The sequence below is a fragment of the Triturus cristatus genome, chromosome 12 (genome assembly GCF_964204655.1).
Source record: "Triturus cristatus chromosome 12, aTriCri1.1, whole genome shotgun sequence".
In the NCBI taxonomy this organism is placed as follows: domain Eukaryota; kingdom Metazoa; phylum Chordata; class Amphibia; order Caudata; family Salamandridae; genus Triturus; species Triturus cristatus.
Window position 1 is genome coordinate 723,127,217 of NC_140595.1, and position 6,000 is coordinate 723,133,216.

At 47.5% G+C, this 6,000-nt stretch overlaps 1 non-coding gene across 1 annotated transcript; it reads left to right on the top strand.

Moving 5' to 3' along the window:
• Nucleotides 1-1,103: 1,103 nt before the first annotated feature.
• On the top strand, nt 1,104-1,177 carry TRNAN-GUU (transfer RNA asparagine (anticodon GUU)). The gene has a single exon. It is a non-coding gene; the product is annotated as a tRNA-Asn (tRNA).
• The last annotated feature ends 4,823 nt before the right edge of the window (nt 1,178-6,000 follow it).

Here is a 6,000-nt window from a genome sequence, read left to right on the forward strand (position 1 = left end):
GAGCTAATGGCAATGGAGGGGGGACGTGAGGGGAAGTTTATTCCACATACAGGGTGATTCTCGTTACACTCCACCGCTCTCAGGTTTCCCAGCTCCATGCACGAGGAGCTCACCCAGTCCATGCACGAGGAGCTCACCCAGTCCATGCACGAGGAGCTCACCCAGTCCATGCACGAGGAGCTCACCCAGTCCATGCACGAGGAGCTCACCCAGTCCATGCTTTTCTTTTCATCAGGGGTTTGTATCCTGTTTACCTCATTATATACACCCAGGCCACGAGTCCCAGAATTGAAAGTACAAGCCTGGGCTGGGTGAGCGACTGACCCCTGGACCTGGGAAGCTTCGGAGCCCTCTCTAGGCGTTCATCGGGGCGGCTGTACATGTGATGGAAAGTACCAGCGCATCTCTGCAGGACAGCAACGCCCCTGGGGGTGAGGGTTGGAGCGAAGACTCGTCTTGCACCTCACTACCGACCCCGCACTCTCTAGCCTTGTTGTCTGTTTCCCGCCCTCTCCTCCCTGCACCCAGGGCCCCTCCTCTGGGTGTGGCAGGCGCCGCTTGACCCTTTGGTAAAAAAGAGGTGGCTGTGGGGCACATTTTGGAGCAAACCTTCCGCTCCCTTCCTCCCAGTGACGTCATTCTATATGAGGCTATCCTAAGGCCTATCTCCAGCCAGGCCCGGCCCCGGATGGGTAAGGACGCCCGATGCTCCGGAGAGAGAGGTCGATGTTGTAAATGTAGCCGCGTGAGAGAGAGCAGCGGAGAGAGCTCGTGAGCCGCCGCCAGAGCCCCTCCCGCGGGGCAGTGAAACCATGAAGCCTGTCCATGGAAACGAGGCAGACCCCGGGCCGCGGCAGGCGGTGCCAGCTGGTCTGAAGTGAGAGGGTCCGGGAGAGCTTTTAAAGCAAGAGTAGTGCGAGAGATGTGCTGCGATGATGATCTGAGGGCGGGTTAAGTGCAGCAGAAAGCGCTATGTGACATGGAGTGCTAGCTTGGCGCTTGTAAGACATGGATCGTCCAGTGTTTTACCAAAGTAAAAGTCTTCCCTGGCCCAGTGCTCTGGACTCCGCTAGAATTCTGCCTCCACATATGTGGGAAAGCAGGTCTCTGTGGCGCAATCGGTTAGCGCGTTCGGCTGTTAACCGAAAGGTTGGTGGTTCGAGCCCACCCAGGGACGCGCTCTTTTTTTTTCAATTTTTGCATTCCCTGCACGGCTCACTTCCCCTCTCTTACACCGCCACTGCCTGCACCCGCTGTCCTTCACCTCAGCTCTCAAATGCCAAAAATAAACACACCCACTCCTCTAGCCGGGTCTCGTTGCTCTGTGGACTAATGCATTCACTGGAGGGGCCTGTGTTTGACCTCATCCTCACAGGTTCAAATACCTACGAATACACTCACCCTATCATCCATCTGAGGACGATAAAATGAGTACCATTTAGTTGGGTAACAATAAACATCTGGGGGCAGATCTTCAAGCCCCGTGCGCCACTTTTGCGCTGCCGTTGCGTTTCTGTGACGCAGCGGCAGCGTAAAGCTAGCGCCATGCTGCGGGGGATTTACAACATGACGCATCTAGGGAGATGCATCACGTTGTAAAGCCCTGCGCCACATGAAACCTGCGTCAGGTTTCGCATGGGCGTACCGGCGCTGGGTGGGCGCTCGGGCGCAGGAACCCTCGGAAAAGTGCCTGAGTGAAATCTACAAGATTTCACTCGGTCACTTTTCCGACCTCGCTGAATCAAAACCTTGCGCCTGTTTGAAGCAGGCATAAGGTGTGACACACCATGTGGAAGATAGTCCAGGTTGGCACAGTGCTGGAGTTGCGTCGCATTCGCAACACAACTCCAGCACTGCGCCAACCTTACGCCGGCAGATGCGACACGCATCTGTTTATTCTTGCGCCATGATGCACCACATTGTAAATGCGTCACACATCTTTCCTGGCGCATCCCTGCTGATTTGCAGGGATGCCCCAGGAAACGTAAATCTGCCCCCTGTTATTCAGCGCCAAGATACCCTGTTTGGGGTGAACCTGCACTTTACAAATACACATATCATGTTACCTAGTGCCGGCCGAGCCAGACCTCAAGAAAGAACTTTTAAAGGACTAACAAACACAAGTCTTAAGAGTGTTTATTTAACGAAGGATCTAATGGACTTTCACACTGTGCTGTCTCTTGCCCTCTTTCAGAATACAATTTGGGGCAGATTTATGTCTGACTTGCGCCTCATTTACGCCGCCGATGCATCACTTTTGTGACGCAGCTGCGGCGCAAATCCTGCGCGATGGTGCGGGGTATTTACAACGTGACGCATCTGGGAGATGCGTCACGTTGTAAAGCCCTGCGCCACATGTAGGCGTTCCAGGGCAGGTGGGGGCGTTCCGGCGCAGGAACGCCTCCTAAAAGTGGCTGAGTGAAATCTACAAGATTTCACTCAGTCACTTTTAGGCCCATGCTGCGTCAAAACTCTGCGCCTGCTTGAAGCAGGCGTAAGGATTGACGCAGCATTGTGAAGATAGGGCCCCCCAGAGCATTGCTGGAGCTGCGTCACGCTTGCGACGCAACTCCAGCAATGCGCCACTTTTACGGCACAGATGCGTGACGCATCTGTGCCGTTTTTGCCCCATGGTGCGCCGCATTATAAATGCGGCGCATCTATGGTGGCGGAGTTGGGGCGCAAAATAACTGGCGCATCCCTGCTGATATGCAGGGATGCGTCAGTTATTATAAATATGCCCCTTTATCTGCAATAGACTGTAGGACATGACATCATTAGAATGAGGTTCTATTTAATTGCTCTATGGGAGTTAAGAGGTGACTATATTTGCATAATAAACGCAACACATTCTGTAGGCTTGGCACAAAAGAAAATGATTTGTTCATTTGTATTTTATGTGTACTTATAGGGCACTATTAAACAAGATTGTGCTTGCCGTGAATAATTCCGGCAAAAGGGGTACACACCTGAAAGATTGAATAAAGTTACAAGGAAACTCTGAGAATGGACAGATTCTGTGTAGAACCATTACCTTTCTATGTGAAGTCATGAATGGCCTTCGTGCTGAATGTGTGGTGGATTTAAGTTTAGCATGTGAAATCTAAATTAATCGATCATGAATTTAGTCAGCTCGTATTATTTTTTGGTGATTTTTCTGATTCTAATGGTTTTGCTCATGTTCTTAAAGTACACTTACATTCAAATTCATCTAAAAAACAACTGGGCTCGGCTACTTGCAGTCGAGGGGGGGAGGGGGAGGCACCAACAAGACTGACCTTCTACCCCTGCTTCCCAGTCTGATGCAAGGCGCATTGCTGTACCACGACGGAAACCATGGGGGCAGATTTACAAGCCCCTTGCGCAACTTTGCATCATTTTTAACATGAGAAAATTGACGCAAAAGTGGCGCAAGGGGCTTGTAAATAAGCCCCCATGGCTCTGAGCATCTCCGCATCTCCCGTGCAAGAAAGCACTCTCACTCTGTATCTCAGTCCACGAGTAATGAGGGAAGCCCTCCGGAGTCCCCAGGGTGCACCATCACTCTTCGGTGGACTGTCCACGGCTCTAGCTGGACTGGTCATGCTGGAGCAGGGTTTTCTATTAAAAATTTATTGAAATTTAAACTCCAGTTTATGTTTATATGTCATAATTAAAATTACTGATAATTAATTATTAAGTATTAATTTTGTTAAAGTTTCTGACTGATCAACCTTACTAATGAAAGAATTACACGCAGGATTGCATTTATGTTGCTTTATTAAAACGTGAACTAAGTTGGTGAGCAAATTAATAAAATAAGTGTTGCTAAAGTGCTATTTGTTTTGTGTTTGCGCTTTAAAATAACGTGCTTTAATGCTTCATTATGTCGCAGATGGCTAGTTAATTACATACACATAAGGGTATTAGTGGGTATTAACACTGTATAATCATTACGATGTAGTAACGATGTTTTGTGTTTCTTTTAATTAAGATTGTCCATTCTGGCCTAGTAAAAGATGGCCGATATTTACAGCCTGCATTTGAGTTGCTGAAATACGAAGAGAGGCCTCGCTGAATATGGTTGGAAACCACCTGACCTCGGCCTCTGTCTGTATTGAAAGTTTCCGTGAGGACAGCAGCTCTGGGCTAGTTGCCAGATGTCACCAGTTATCCTTGGAAAAGAAAGAAAGCCACAATGAACTTTGATAAACTTGCGGTGGCTTCACTATGGTTCCGAGGAAGAGCATTCATGGATGTTTCTTTTTTTAGTTGAGCTTCCTTCTTCCGTGTTTTTATTTTTGTGATTTTCGAGAGCGGAGGTTTTTCTAAATGTTGCGAGTCAACATCCTTTCCTGCTCGCTCTGCTCAACGGCTCAACGGACGTTCATAGTTTGTTTGTAACTTTTGAAATGTTAGTTTCTCTATAAATATTGTTAGACTAGAGAGGGTCTAAGGCCACTTCTTCCCGAACCTATGCTCGTGAGGATCGACGCTGATTGAGAGGACGGCGACTCGGGAGACTTTACTGAGAGACCTGTCCTGACCTAAATGACACTTAGCTAGAATAGGTAACTATGAGAATAACGATTTTGCTATTGATTGACTTTCATTTGAACTAATTTAGATAAAATAACCTTTTGTTTGAATCACAGTGTCGGGTGGTTATTTCTTTGTCATTTATTGAATTTTCAAGTATGTTCTTATTGTTTAAATCATGACTCAAGACTGATCAATTAGGTCGCATTGACCTCAGTTTAGATGCAGATTGGTTTAGGAGTTCTCTCGTATATCCAGTGTGGATAGAGTAATAGAATGAATATTAGTGTGATGGGCCCTAGCGTATGATAAGTGTGTGTGCGTGTGACTGTGGAATTACTCTGTCCGTGGAAGTAGGGAGAATTTGTATGCTCTGATCTGCAGCAGTTTCCTGGTAGCAGAGGATGGTTTCGATTCATCGACAGCTGGGTTATGGACCCAGCACGCTTCCGCTACGCCACTCTGCTGCAGTTTCCTGGTAGCAGTATGATGGTTTTGATTATTGTCTTGATCTGATAGATTGCTTGTACATAGGCTTTGGATTTATTGATTTATTGATTGATGTTGATATATGTACTAACAGTATATGTAAAAGTCGTCGTGTTGAGTTCTATGTAGTGTGTACAGCTTCTGGAACGTGGGGAGCTGGTGACGGTTCCGTAGTAGGGCAGAGGGAAGTGAGTGCTGCTCTCGGGAAAGACGGGATTGTTGGCCCTGTACGTATGCAGGGAAAAGCGTGTGACAATTGAAGTTGCACGTCGCATTGTCTGGGTTCGGAATCAGTGACACCACCATGTGTTACTACTAGAGACATATTTTCTGTATAAGAGGAGTGTGTATGGTAGCGAAGGTTATCTGTGAAACTCTGGTCTTAAGTCCCAGGAATCCGTAAGGTTTGCCGTTAAAGCTTATCGCTGGAGAAGTAATAGGTATTCACTGAGCTTGTCTGAAGGACTAGGCAGAGGTAAGCGCTGCTTGGTTAACGTGTGTTATAATTCTGTAGTGGGACAGACTGTTTGCTGTTCTCGGGAAAGGCAGGATTCTGTGTGGATGTACTACATTTTCTGGTATGAAAGTGCGTGAATGTATGAGCATTTAGCTAATTATGAGACTCTTTGGAGCATTCCTAGAGGAAACAGTTATTGGATGCATGTTAGAAGGGCAGAGTAGAGGGAAGTGCTACTGTGTCAACGAAAGTAATAATTCCATAGTGGAGCAGTGGTAAGCGCTGTTCTAGAGAGAAGCGGGATTCTTGTGAGAAAGACTTTTCTTTACTATTCTATGGTTAGCGAAGCAGACAATGGAGACGTTTATATGTTGTAACTAATAGATTTTGTAGAATCTGAAACGAAGTCTACTGAGAAGGCTTTGTAAAGGAGGGGTAGGCAAGTGACAGGAGACAGAGTAGAAGCGACTGCAGCGACTACTGACGTCAGACAGACCGCGCTGTGATTGGGCAGAGGATTAGAACAGTGCTCGCGC